The sequence below is a fragment of the Euprymna scolopes genome, chromosome 39, assembly GCF_053919585.1.
Source record: "Euprymna scolopes isolate OS-2025 chromosome 39, ASM5391958v1, whole genome shotgun sequence".
Classification (NCBI taxonomy): domain Eukaryota; kingdom Metazoa; phylum Mollusca; class Cephalopoda; order Sepiida; family Sepiolidae; genus Euprymna; species Euprymna scolopes.
The window spans coordinates 80,811,533-80,826,411 of record NC_136520.1 but is presented as its reverse complement, the minus strand read 5'-3'; the positions used below and the strand labels follow the sequence as shown (position 1 = coordinate 80,826,411).

Sequence of the window (14,879 nt, the reverse complement as noted above, 5' to 3'; positions counted from 1 at the left end):
TATTATTATTATTATTATTTACTCACTGGGAGTAGTCACACAAGCCACCATCAAGAATTGTTCTTTGAGACCAAATTGTGATATTCCTTGGAGTCTAGCAACAAGTCTCCTCAGACTTCCAGTACTCTCTATCTCTTTTGATAACCTTTGCAAAAGAATTTGCGTTATCACAATAGTCGCTTATCATTGATTCCTCGTTGGCGGCGACCATTAGTCTTCACTGGGATTTGGGTCGCAATAACCCTCCCCAAGGTTCCAGTCCTATTTGCATTTAGCCAGCAGAGGCCCAGCTAGTAGTTTCTGTCCTCGGTCTTTTGCATCCTCCTTGACCCTCATTATTTGGTGTGGTGCTCATTCATGGTTACACTCACAAAAAGTGGGGGCGGTATTATACAGTTATTATTTTTTTAATAAGCATCACCACTTATCAAGGCCAAGAGACCACTCAAGGATAAGGGTTAAAGAGTGTACAGTAGACAATTGAACAATATAGTAATCGTTAGTAATGGAAATTCGGTAAATTTGTTAACATATATGGAACGGCTCATCAAAAACTTGTTTACGTTAGACTTGAAGACCATATTGTAGTCAGCTGGAAAGCAGGAAAACGGAAGACAATTCCATAGGCGTGCAGTTCTAAGAAAGAAGCTTTGTTCATGGAATTTACGTTTAGGTTTAAGCACAGAGACGGGTGTTTCTTGTGAAAGTTTGGCGAGGGGAGGACCATAGATTGGAGCTTAGCCGAGCACTTGCCATTAAAATAACAATAAAGCAGAGACAAACTCGCAACATCTCTTCTGTGAGAAAGAGGTTGAAGGGAAGAGAAAAGGACATCCCCTACGAGACTGTGTTGTTATCTGAAGGCTTTTTTTTACAAAGGACTCACCCTAATCAAAGCCCAGAGGATACTCAAGGATAAGAGTTAATGGGTATACGGTAGTCATTGGAACAATAGCGTAGTAATCATTAGAAGTGTAAATTGCATATAATTTGATTATTTAAGGGTTCAGTTAAACAAGAACTTGTTTACGTTGGACTTGAAGATAGCTATATTCTAGTCAGCTGGAAAGCAGGCCAGCAGAATAGAGATTCACAGGCAGGCAGTTCTTGGAAAGAAGTTTTGTTCATGGAACACGTTAAGGTTTGGGCACAGATAGAGTGTGGGGGAATTATTGATAGTGGTTTTAGCAAGATGCGTGTTTTTGTGAAAGTTTGGCCATGGAGATCCATAGATTGAAGCTCAAACAAACACTTGCTATGAAAATAGCGATAGAGTAGGGACAGGCTAGCAGTGGCTCTTCTGTGGGAAAGAGGTTGCAGGGAAGAGAAAAGGGCATCACCTACTAAGTTACGAATTCGATTTTTGCTCCTGCCCAGATGTAACTACTGTATTACATCCTTGGACGTAATTTGCTCTTATACGGGTAGAGGATTGCATCGACAATGAGATATCTATTGGGGTGATAGAATCATCCCCTTATTTTCCCAGCGATCTTGGCAACGGATTTGATGTATGTGCTCCATTTCAGATCAAGAAGTCAGACCAAAAACTTGTCAAAACATGGAACCTTCCCAAGACGAGAGCCATTCATTTCAATTGAGCCATATGGGGGTCAGAGTGTTAATGATGGAAAGAAAGAAGCTTGTATTTAAGTGCATTAAAGTTAAGGAGCCACCCTTTTCCCCATTGTACTACGTGCTCAAAATCAGAGAAGAGAGAATCAGAGAGATATTAGTCGTTGCTGACCTTTGGAGTGTTGCCATAGATGGTAGTGTCGTCTGCATAAATGTCTATGAATGATCTAAGAATGTGATTTGAAAAATCATTGATAAAGATCAGGAAGAGAGTTGAGCCTGAGATGGATCCCTGAGGGACGCCACTGTTAAGACTGTGAGCTTCTGATTTCTGCCCACAAACTACTATTCTTATAAACCTATCAGAGAGAAATGATTTTATAATTGAGATGACATTTCTAGCTATTCTGTACCTAGAGATCTTGTCTCTCGGAAATATAATGACTTGAGTCGGGGAATATGTATTGGACTTTATTCCCATACAATGCCAAGTTTATTATCTCCTATAATGAAACTTATACTTATTTGAGTGTCATCTTCTTCTTAATCAAGAATATACTACATAGGTAATGTACTACTTTATTAATACACACAGCTGGTCTATCTGGTATACAATAGTATAACAAAATCCAGTGATTTTTTTCTCCCAGCAGTGCAGTATTTAAACATGATATGTAGAATTACTCTATAAAAAATATTGATTACTCCTGAGCGACGCTGAGTAAACACATCTTCTCTATTTATGAACACTTGGGATTAAATTCACCACTTACTAAATATAATTATGTATTATTACTATTATGGTCCCAGGGTAACACCGAATAATCAAAAATTCTTTCTCCTGGGCAACGGCACGTTTAAATGCATCTGCTCTTTTTAAGATTTAGGACACTTCTGAATTACTATCTCCCACTTAAGAAATGTATTGCTGTAATCTTATAGTTACTGACCTCGTTTAGAGTTCCAATGTAGTCACCCAAATAAAATTTAGGATGCCTACAGAACACAATTAAAATCACTTTTTTCAATTATTCTTGCCTTCTTTCTAGTCCAAAAAAAAAAAAAGCTTAAGAAATGTTGAATAATTGTGAAAGAAAACGTTGAGTAATTTTCGGAAGGAATCCTTGAAATTAGTGTTTTCTTTCAAAATTATGACTGAAAAAGTCTAACCCCCTGAAGTGAGTAGAGAAAAAGACAGAAATAACCTTAAAAACGGAAGGCTTTAATACACGATAAAATATATACAGGACTGTTTCTTTAGAATATAGTTCTCTACTGAAGAGCGTATAGACAAGGGGGTAGATAATACACACTAAGTCAACACGATTAAAGTTATTGGTGAAGGGGGAATAACTCCGTATCTCTATATATTACATTCTCCCATCCTTAAAAGATTTAGAGTTTGTCGTATCGTACTGGTTTGCGACGCTCTCGTGTAGACCGTCTCAACTTTTCAGGTTCCTGGGTTAATGCAGGATCCTCATCCTCTGCTGACGGGCGGATGCTCTCACCATCCGTCATGCTCGTCTCTGCCGGGTCATCTTCCATGTCTGGTCCTTCAATTGTTGTCGGTATAGGTGTGATTTCCTCATTTCTGGTGGTGGTTGTGTCTTTTCTTAAGGATAAGTCACCAAAAGGAGCCAAGTCACTCATGGAAACTGTCGATTCCCTTCCGTCAGGAAAACGCACATGTGCATATTGTGGGTTCGCTTCTACTAAATGCACCTCTTTTACAAGGGGTTCATACTTACTGGTACGAACATGACGACGTAAAAGTACCGGGCCCGGTGTAGCAAGCCAGGAAGGTAGGGAGTGTCCATTTGGTGAGCGTCGTTGATAAGAAAATAGTCTCTCATGAGGGGTTGCGTTAGTTGCAGTGCAGAGCAAAGATCTGATTGCGTGTAGTATTTCTGGGAGCACGGTTTCCCATTGAGCTTCTGGGAGGTTTCTAGAGGCTAGTGCCAGTTGTATGTGTTTCCAGACAATGCCGTTGTAGCGTTCACATTGTCCATTCCCTTGAGGGTTATATGGAGTCGTTCGACTGGTAGCTATGCCTAAACTGGTAAGGTATTCCCAGAGTTCCTTTGACGCAAAGGTCGAATAGTTTTTCTCTGCTAACGACAGCTCCACAATGTGCTCTTGATAGTGTGTCAGCAGGAATGTTATTTTTGCCTGGGCGGTACATTATGTCGTAGTCATAACACATCAGCTCCATCCTCCATCTTTGGATCTTATTGTTTTTAATTTTACCTAGTCTCTCTGAGTGGAACATGCAATGCACTGCTCGTTGGTCAGTGACAATTGTAAAATGTCGAGTAGATAAATAGTGGGACCATTTTTTGACAGCTTCGACTATGGCGCAAGCCTCTTTCTCGACTGAGGCGTGTTTACGCTCAGTGTGTGTTAGTGTACGTGAGAAGAAAGCCACAGGACGACCGGCTTGGTTCAATGTAGCCGCAACAGCTGTATCAGAGGCGTCTGTTTCCACTACCAGTGGGATATTCTCATCGATGGAGTGCAGTAAGGCACCCTTGATCTCTTCTTTGAGGTTCTTGAATACCTTCACGGCATTTTGCTTCAGGGGGAAGGAGTCGGCTATAATCAAGGGTCTGATCTTGTCTGAAAATTTGGGAATCCACTGAGAGTAGTATGAAAACAACCCGACAACTCGCCGTAGTGCCGCTTTATCTCTTGGGGTTGGCAGTTCCTTCAGTGGCCGTAGTCTTTCTGCGTCGGGTTTTATTTTACCCTGAGATATAGTGTAGCCCAAAAAATCAATAGAGTCTGTTGATATAACATTTATTTTCATTGAAGGTCAGGTTGTGTAGCCGATCTACCTCCCTGAATTTCGAGCGGTTCTTATCATGTTCCTGCTGGGTCATTCCTACCACTACTATGTTGTCTACGTACACATAGGTACCAAGGAGGCCGTTTTGTTTTACTAGATTATCTATGGTTCTTTGGAAGCAGGTCACTCCATTCGTGACTCCAAATGGTACTCTACAAAATTGGTATAATTTCCCGTTAACTTCAAAAGCCGTATACGGTTTTTCTTCCTCCCGAATAGGTATCTGGTGATACGCGCTTTTTAAGTCTAGTGATGTGTATAGTTTATATCGGGAGATTTCCCATGCCAAGTCATCCATTCTAGGTAAGGGGGTAAGCATCTAGTTTTGTAAATCTATTGATTGTTTGGATATAATCAACCACCAGTCTTTTTCTTTGTCGTTCATTCGAGACAATAAGAACTTGAGCTCTCCACGGAGATGTACTCTCTTCAATTACTCCCTCCTGAAGCATCGTATTTATTTCGGATTCGATAAAGTTTCTTTCATTGCTTCCGAATCTCCTAGATCTAGTAGCAATGGGTTTGCAGTTAGGTGCAAGGTTTGAAAAAAGTGGGGGACTGTCTACTGAAGCTGATGGTACGCTGCATGCAGTAGAGTTAGACACGACAAGATCTTTCCTAGGACTACTGAAAGCAAACAAGACTCTAGAATGTTGTCTCATGAAATCCTGACCAAGAATCACATCACTGCAAAGATTTGGTAGTACAGAGAGAGGAGTATTTGGGTAAGACTCACCTAACAAGTTGAGGTTGACTGAACAAAGTCCTTTGACTGGAGTGTTCAGTGGTGAAGAGGCCATGGAGACGGATCCTGAAGCGGGTTTTATTTTTAATTTATTTCTTTTCGCGTAGTCGAGCGAAATGAAAGATCCAGAGCTCCCGGTGTCCATTAATGCCGCAGCTTCATTTTTTTCAATCATTATGTATACAGTGGCTTGCCTTAGTATCGATGAAGAGGAACAAAGAGAAAAAGCTGCCGTTGAATCTGAAGCTACTGTTACGAGTGCGGACTTATTGTTGTTTGTAATAGTAGCAAGTCTGTGTGTTTCAGTTGACGAATGTATTGAAGCTGAAGTAGTTGTATTTGGCCTGGACCAACAGACTTTCGCGTAATGGCCGATTTTGTTACATCGGCGACACGTGCTTTCCTTAGCTGGGCAGAATTGGCGATCGTGACATGGTCCGTTGCAGAAATAACACCGTGATTTTGTGTTGGGGAGCGCGGCACAATTTTCCATCGTTGGAACGTTCCCATTCTCGGTTGTAGAAGAACTGACTGGTGGAAAATAGTGCAAATAAGATTCACAGTTTCTCTGAGCTGTGTTGTGCCCTAGCTTGGTCAATGACGGTATCTAGGTCGAGAGTCCTGTTTTCCAATAACCGTTGCCTGATGGTGTTCGATCGTAGACCGGTAATAAAAGCGTCTCTTACACTATCATCCCGGTTTTGTGCCGCGTCAACTGCTTCAAAATTACATTCTTTTGATAGAAGTTGTAATTCTTGTACGTACTCGTCAATGGTTTCTCCCTCTTTTTGTGTGTGAGTTGACAGCACATATCTGGCGAAAATTTCGTTTATGGGTTTAACGTATAATTCCCTGAGTCGATTGATTGCTGCCTCGTAGGTTTGTTGCTCCGCTACATATTCATAGACATCCGAGGAAATGTACGTAATCAGCAGGTCTAGTTTATCGATATCATCCCGTATTTCAGTTCTCCTCATCAAAGCCGAAAAAGTCCGATACCAGTGGTTGAATATTTTCGTAGAGGAAGCGCTGTTAGGAAGTGTATCCAGTTTGTCAGGTTTTAAGAATTTGTCCATCTTCGTGCTTTCGTAGTTATATATATTTTATATATTTAATATCTTATTGTGTATTAAATTGGAGTGAGTAGAGAAAAAGACAGAAATAACCTTAAAAACGGAAGGCTTTAATACACGATAAAATATATACAGGACTGTTTTCTTTAGAATATAGTTCTCTACTGAAGAGCGTATAGACAAGGGTAGATAATACACGCTAAGTCAACACGATTAAAGTTATTGGTGAAGGGGGAATAACTCCGTATCACCATATATTACCCCTCCCCCGTCAAAGAAATCGTCTCCATAGTCCTCTTAGGATTCATTTAGAGCAGGGGTTCTCAACTGGGGTCCACATGGACCCTAGGGGTCCATGGAATATTTCTGGGGGTCCACAGGCAAAACATAACAAAATGGGGGTCCACAACGATATTTTGGTGGTCCATGAAGAAAACCAACTCAGAATAGTTTTTATCATTAAAAATTTAATTTCTACTGTAATTTTGTATATTTTTTTTTTCAATCATTCAAGTTATTTGAACTATAATATTTCTATTTACCAGGTTTACCTCAAGCATTTATCTTGCACTCTGTTTCTAAACATGTGTTTTATTTGTCGAAAATTTTATAAAAATGAATAACAATATATATAGTTAGACATTATGAACTGCAGTAATTGTATTACCAGCTGTGTATATATATAATATATACATGTATGTATGTATGTATGTATGTATGTATGTATGTATGTATGTATGTATTTTTTTTTCACACATCCCATGGCTACACCAAGTAAAAAGAAGTATCGACAGTACTCCGTTGAATATTTGTCTTATTGATTTATTCCAGCACCACATAATGAATCGAAACCAATGTGCCTCATATGCATGAATGTACTTTCAAATGCAGTGGCGGCTCGTGCCTGGAGCTGTGGAACTGCAGCACCCCCAAGTCATTTCTACTCAATATTATCGATACACGGTAAAAATAATACGTTTATTTTTCCTTTCTATGTGATAATATATCATATTAATAATTATATATATATAATAATATATACATGTATGTATGTATGTGTGTATGTATGTATTTTTTTTCACACATCCCATGGCTACTCCAAGTAAAAAGAAGTATCGACAGTACTCCGTTGAATATTTGTCTTATTGATTTATTCCAGCACCACATAATGAATCGAAACCAATGTGCCTCATATGCATGAATGTACTTTCAAATGCAGTGGCGGCTCGTGCCTGGAGCTGTGAAACTGCAGCACCCCCAAGTCATTTCTACTCAATATTATCGATACACGGTAAAAATAATACGTTTATTTTTCCTTTCTATGTGATAATATATCATATTAATATATATATATATATATATATATATATATATATATATATATATATATAATCCTGAAGCTTAATGTCGATAACCGTCCCCATATTCATATAAGCATAAAAGTAAAACTTTGCTTGGAGCTGCGAAATTCACAGTTACACATTCTTAGTGAAGTTCGCTTATGCGCATGCCCGCTTCAGACGGCGGATGAAAGCTAATTTGGAACTATCGTTTTCGCAGTTCCAAACGCTCATGAAATGCGGTGTTTGCGTGTTTTCGCTTATATTATTATTTTTTTAAAAGGCTTGTTAACAAATGTTTTGTTTTTATTACTAAAAAGTGTAACGTGCTCTTGTAAATAAATCTCCACCTTAAAAAAAATTCTCACACTTTTAAATGCGATTTAAGCAGACAAAAATATACAATATGCCAAACTTTTTTTTTTAATTAAAAGTGTTCGGGCTTTTTACCCGTAAAGCTACCAACGTGACTAATGTTATTTTTTCGCGTACGGCTTATTTTGTTTGTGTTTTTATGTAGTTTGAAATCTATTTATTTTGTGGTAGTTAAACTTTACAGAATAAAAAATATTTACATTTTTTTCTATAGAAAAGCGAAGAAAATTTTATTTTTGAAATACATTTTAGTTAAAAATGTTTTTAAATGTTGCTCATAGTACAAACATGTAAACTTTTTATTCTATATTTTATTTACAAAGTAAGTTTAGTTATAAACACATTTTTAAATTTTAAATAAAACTGTTATCAAATAAAACCATTTTTAAATGGTAAACTCCTAACTTTACCATCGTGTGCAAGCAAGTAAATTTCAAAGTTTTTGTTTTTATGAAAAAATAAATTATTAAAAAATTGTAAATAAAATGTATTTTAAAAAATGTTTTTCGTTTGTTTGCCTGCGGAAAAAGCCCATAAAATTTATTTAATCTGTAAAGTTTAAAAGAAATATATTTGTATATTTTTTATTACTCTGTAAAGTGTACACAATTTAAAATAGTATTTTTTTTTATTAAAATGTTTTTGCATATTATCCCTTTTCGACGGCTTATAATGGCAAAGTTAAAAATATTTGTATTAAAAAAAGACAATTTTAATGGCAAGCTTATTTTGTTATACGCCTATTTTTAATTAACAAAAAGCTTTTTATAAATAAAACCGTTTTTAAATAGTAAAACTTTTTTCGTTAATAAAAATCTGTGATCTAAAAGTTATAAAAGTACGATTCAACTCAGTTAGAACTTCCGGTTCAGTTGAATCGCAAAAAGAGGATCACTTAAACATTGTATTCCTTCTACCCTAGTTGATATTCTACTAATAGCCTACCTAGTACTTACCTTTCCGAACACAATTAATATAAAAAGAATTTAGCCATGGCCTCCTTGCATCCCCAAAAAATAACTTCTGTGACGGTAAGTGAACTTCAACAGATTGAGTTTTCACAGCTGCCTCTCCGTGATAAAGTTGAAATTAAGAAAAGAGGCCGTTCAACGCCTGATATTCAAATATCTCAGACAGGCATTAGCAACAGCAAAGTGTATATTCGTAGCTTTAATTCTGACTGGTACCAACGGAAAAGTTGGCTTTGCAGCTGTGAACTAAAAAAGGCATTCTTCTGCTTTCCTTGTTTGTTGTTTGTGGGTGATGTAACGTGGACAAAAGATGGTTTCAGAACTATTAGCGAAATGAAAGATAGAACTGAAAAGCATGAGAAGTCAAAGAAGCACGTTGACAATGTAGTTTCCCTATCAATTTTGGGGACCGTAAATATTAAAGAAAAACTTAGTGAGGCCTACAGACTTTCAATCAATCATCATAAGATGAATGTTAAGAAGAACCGTAAAATTTTATCTAAAATAATAGATTGTATTTTCTTTTGTGGGAACTTTGAAACTCCCTTACGAAGACATGATGAAAAAGATGATTCAGTAAATCCAGGTGTATTTAGAGGATTAGTAAATTTTGCATCTAAATCAGATCCAGATTTAAAGAATCACTTAGAAACCAGTAGTGTCTTCAAAGGTGTTTCCAAGACCATTCAGAATGACATACTTGACTGTCTTTTACAAATATACCGTGATAAAATAAGGGTAGAAATCAGCAAAGCTTCCTTTGTAGCTGTCATGGCTGACGATACAACAGATGTGTTTGAACATACACAAATGATCATTGTTTTACGGTACGTCTTGGATGAAAAAATACTTGAACGCTTTTGGGGATTCTTTATTCCAGAAAACCAAACCGTTGATGGAATATCAAAATGTATTCTACAACAATTAGATATAATCCTTCAAGGGAATCGCCAAAAACTGATAGCTCAGACATTTGATGGTGCAAATGTCATGAAAGGCAAAAAAAAAGCTGGTGTTCAGACGAAAATAAAAGCAGTTTATAGTAATGCACATTTCACTCACTGTTATGCGCATCAACTTAATTTAATAATGAGGAATGCAGCAGACATTACACGAAATGCTAGAATATTTATCTCTAACATTTTGACTATTCCGACTTTCTTTTCTAGATCACCACAGCGTCTGTCCATTCTCAAGAAGCATCTGGATGTAAGCATTCCATGTCCATCCGCCACAAGGTGGAACTTTAACATACGGACCATAAATAGAGTTCATGAAAATGTTCAAGCATAAAAAAAACTGTCTCACTGAAATTCAGTCAACATCATATGTAGATGAGACCGTTGCAGAAGCGACAGGAATTCTGAAATATTTGAACGATGAAAATTTCATATTTTGGTTAGAGCTATTTCATCAAATTATATCTCATGTTGAAATTATTTATAATTAAATGCAATCTCGGGAAATTAGCATATATAAAATCAATGAATACATAACAAATTTCAAAACTGCTATTTTAGAGATAAGAAACACCAAATACTGTGAAAATCCTTCACAAACACTCAAGGGCGATGCTAAAGAACTGTGTGATTATATATATCTGTTGATATAACGGACAGATATTCTTCAACTAAACATTTAATACTTGCTAAATTGTTTAACAAGAAAAGCTTTGCTAGTTTTAAGAAAGAACTACCTACAGAAGAGATATCCTTGACAACTGAAGCATATCCCATGATTGACAAACAAAAGCTTGAAACTGAGTTAGAAATATTTTATAGTAGGTCAGATATCCATGAGTATTGCAAAGTAATTGATCTCCTGAAATTTATTTTGGAAAACAATTTAAACGATGTTCTTAGTGAAATCACAAAACTCATAAAATTATCTTGACAATTCCCATGACTACATCAGAGGCAGAACGTTGTTTTTCAACTCTGAAAAGAATAAAAACGTTTCTAAGGAACACCATGGGTTGCGAAAGACTAAATGCACTTGCAGTGCTTTCAATTGAAAAAAAGTTTTTCAGCAGTCATTCAGAAGTTAAGGAAAAAATTATCAATCTTTTCTCACAAATTAAAACAAGAAGAATGGAATTTACTTTCAAATGAATGTAATAAGTAAACTATTTAAAATACTTGCATCTATTTAGAATTCCTTTAGTTATTGTATTTTTATACGTGTGCATACGTATAAATTATGTATATTTTTATGTTTGTTTTATTTTGTGCACAATATTAAAACAATACGCATTTTTTTTAAACAGCACCCCCACTAATCTTAGACACGAGCAGCCACTGTCCAAATGATAGCATGAAACCTTCTAAGCTAAAAGTCCATTTAGAAAAAAAGCACACAGGAAAGAAAGATAAACCAGTAGAATACTTTAAAAAACTTCGTGGTGATTTCCAAGCTCGAAAACACTGTCTCAAGTGTTTAATAACAAAGTGAGTAAAATGAGTTATGGTTTACTGGCATGAAATATGAAATTAGCAAAATAATAGCAACGGCAGGAAAACCCGGTAATGTTGGTGAAACAGTAATTCTACCAGCAGTGTCTGTTATAATTTCCTCAGTTATGAAACAAAATGCCAGTGAAATTACTAATTCCATCCCTTTAAACAACTCTTCTATATCATGACGCATTGATGAAATGGCAGAGGATGTAGAAAAGCAATTGATAGCCCATTTGCAAGTGAATTAGTTTGCCCTTCAACTTGATGAATCCACTTAGAGATAATAAAGAGATAATGAGGCCATAGGTAAAACGATTTTTGCAGAAGTTGTTACTTATTTCCAGGAAAACAACATTCCACTCAAAAATATAATCGCTTGTGCTACTGATGGTGCACCTTTGATGACAGGCAGATACAAAGGTTTTATTGCACATTTAAAAAAGCTGTCCCCTAAGTATTTTGTATTCACTGCGTGATACACCGTCAATACTTACTTGCAAAGAAAATAAGTGCACGTCTATATGATGCCCTTACTGTCCTAATACAAGTAGTTAACCATATTTAACCAAATTCTCTCAGAGAACGCCTTCTTCATGAATTATTTAAGCAAAATGGAGAAGAGTTCGAGTGGCCTGTATTACATACAGAGGGGAGATGGCTATCAAAGGAGAATTGTCTTCAGCATTTCATTGCACTTTGGGATTCTATTGTTTCCTTTCTTACTAACACACAACTTGGAGAACAGCTGTTTGCAAATAAATATGATGTGTTTTTCTTATCAGATATATTTTAAAAACTGAATTCACTTAATAAACAGCTCCAAGGATAAGATTCTGATCTGATATCTAGTAAAAGTGCTATTGCTGCTTTTCTGAGGAAACTATAGCTGTATATGAATAATATCAGGCGTCATGCATTTGAACAGTTTCCTTGTTTGACCTCTGTTAGCAGCGATTTGCAAGATGAAGATCTTGCATTATATGCTGAATATATGGAAAATATGCATGCAGATATGCAAACTCGGTTTAGTGACCTACTCATGGTGGTTATACCGACTTGGGTTTCAATTCCTTTCGAAGTTAATGTTGCCGATATAGACATATTTTTGCAAGAGCCTCTCATTGAATTACAAAGTGGTGAAATTATGCGTGCAAAATTCAAAAATGGAAAGTACAATGTATGGAAGACAAATGATGTTGCTATAAAGTATCATTTGCTCTGAGATAAAGCACAGCTCTACGTTATTGCTTTTCCAACATCTTATCTTGTTGAATCGGGATTTATTCGTGTTTCTCAACTGTTATCAAAAGCTCACAATAGACTTGACATTGTGAAAAGAGGTGACCTTCGACTATCATTAACATCGATGGAACCAGATATAAAGAAACTCGCCGAGCAACATCAACCACATGGATCTCACTGAATAAAAACGCCTATCTCTCTCTCTCTCTCTCTCTCTCTCTCTCTCTCTCTCTCTCTCTCTCTCTCTCTCTCTCTCTCTCTCTTTTAAATTACACATTCCACTTTAACTGTTTATCAAAAATTTTAACCAGTATACATAAATGCTGCAGTTAATTCAATTGCCTGAAGAGCTCTGATCTCCATCATGACCATGGACGAAACATTGTAATATTGTAATACAAGATATTGGTAAAGAATTATTATCACTCTAAGTTAGATTATTATTATTATTATTATTATTATTATTATTATTATTATTATTATTATTATTATTATTATTATTATTAATATAGTTGTTGTAGAATACTTTATTTGCATTAAATTAGTTTTCATTTAAAATAAAGCTTAATTATTCCTTTGATTATTAAAACCTCAAAATTTATATTAGTGAAAAATAGAAGATTGTCTCATGACCAATAGTTTTGAAGGGGTCCACCAAGATAAAAAGAAGGGAAAAGGGGTCCATGAGTAAAAAAAAAAAAAAGGTTGAGAACCACTGATTTAGAGATTCAAGATATTTCCATTATTTTTCACGGTTAATTTTACATAGGATTAATATTTTATATTTTATATGGATCCCCTTTTCTTTTTATAAGGAACACACAAGCACACATACAAATATGTTTATATATGTGTGTATGTGTGCGCGTCTGTGTGTATGTGATGCTTATGATTTTCCGAGACCTATGGTGGATTAGAAATTGATGTGCCAAACGGACGTGTATAATAAGCTACTCTTTTCTTTCTTTGTTCGTTCAGTTTACTCTTTCTTCTTTCCTTTTCACTTTTTTATGCTAGTCTGAATTTAAATCGGGATTCGATTTTAAGAAAAAAGGCAAATAACTAATTATTATGTCTTTTCTTTCTCTATATTCATTGAGATTGTCTCTCTTCATTGCTTCAAAGGCAAACCGGTTTTCACTGGAATGTGTGAACTGAAAATATTTTCCGACCAATAAAAACCCTAACAAGCCTGTGTAAAATTCAACAAGCCTATAAAACACTGGCTTCGGGAACAGAAATTGAGGATTCTTCCAGGGACACCTGCGATGCGAATTTTGACATCAACAACGCCCATCTTAAAAGACTGGAAGATACTACGCTGACATTTCTTTTAAGCCTGCTACTTTATCTCCAGTGAACACAAACCCCAGAAGGTAAATGCACACACATTTAACTGAACTTTGAAACAAATTTTCTAACACGTTTGTTTATTTCTTATTCAAGAACTTTAACGCTTCTAAGCAAACTTTGGTCTTCCAAATTATATTTTACATTTCTGTAAAATTGTTGATGTTCGGCGATCTAGCTTATTCTGGCTGGTTGTCGAAAACCAGCTGTATTTATACTTTGCTCGAGGACTTAGTTGGAGACATGATGGCTCCGGGCGTTGATACGTCGTTTTCGTTTTAGAGTTGTGTTAGTTTCCCCGTCTTAACGTATATCAGGAAGTCATTTGTTTGGGGAGTTATGTTCACTTGTCCATATCAGATTTATGCTGATAAACTTGTGGATGTATTCGAGTAAGAATCATGTTCTCATAGTGTTCCATGGGTTAATTATTTGTGTTGATATACGTACAGGAGAATCATTGGCTGTGATGTTCATATTTTATTTTCCGTTGAATGGTCATCTCTAGTAGTTTCTTGCTGGGTTGACTTGCAAATTTGTTATATCCTGAGTGGTATGAAGATGACGTATATTCTGTATTGTTGTTGTTATTGTTCGTCTTAGGAAGAGTCTTAGTGTTTCATCTAGAGACAGGGTACATTCTACTACATGAGCACCACCTGTAACTTAACTATAAGAGATTTTTTAATATCTCGATAGATAAACTGAGAGATAGTGTGTTTGACATTTATACATATATGTTTGTTGTAAATCGTCTAGTGATTGGAATGACCGCTGTTGATTTATCAATGAATAACGAGACACTTTGTTATAAACAAACTTGGCTTATTTAACAAACATTCATATATACACAATACGACGGTGGAGGTGGAGAGGTGTAGGTTGCGAACGTGACAGACAGTTC

The 14,879-nt window shown here is 36.0% G+C and overlaps 1 protein-coding gene across 2 annotated transcripts in view; it reads left to right on the top strand.

The window, feature by feature from the left end:
* The window catches only part of LOC145263896 (hydroxyacylglutathione hydrolase, mitochondrial-like), a 257,028-nt gene that overhangs the window by 154,087 nt on the left and 88,062 nt on the right, over positions 1 to 14,879 (top strand). The window lies entirely within an intron of this gene.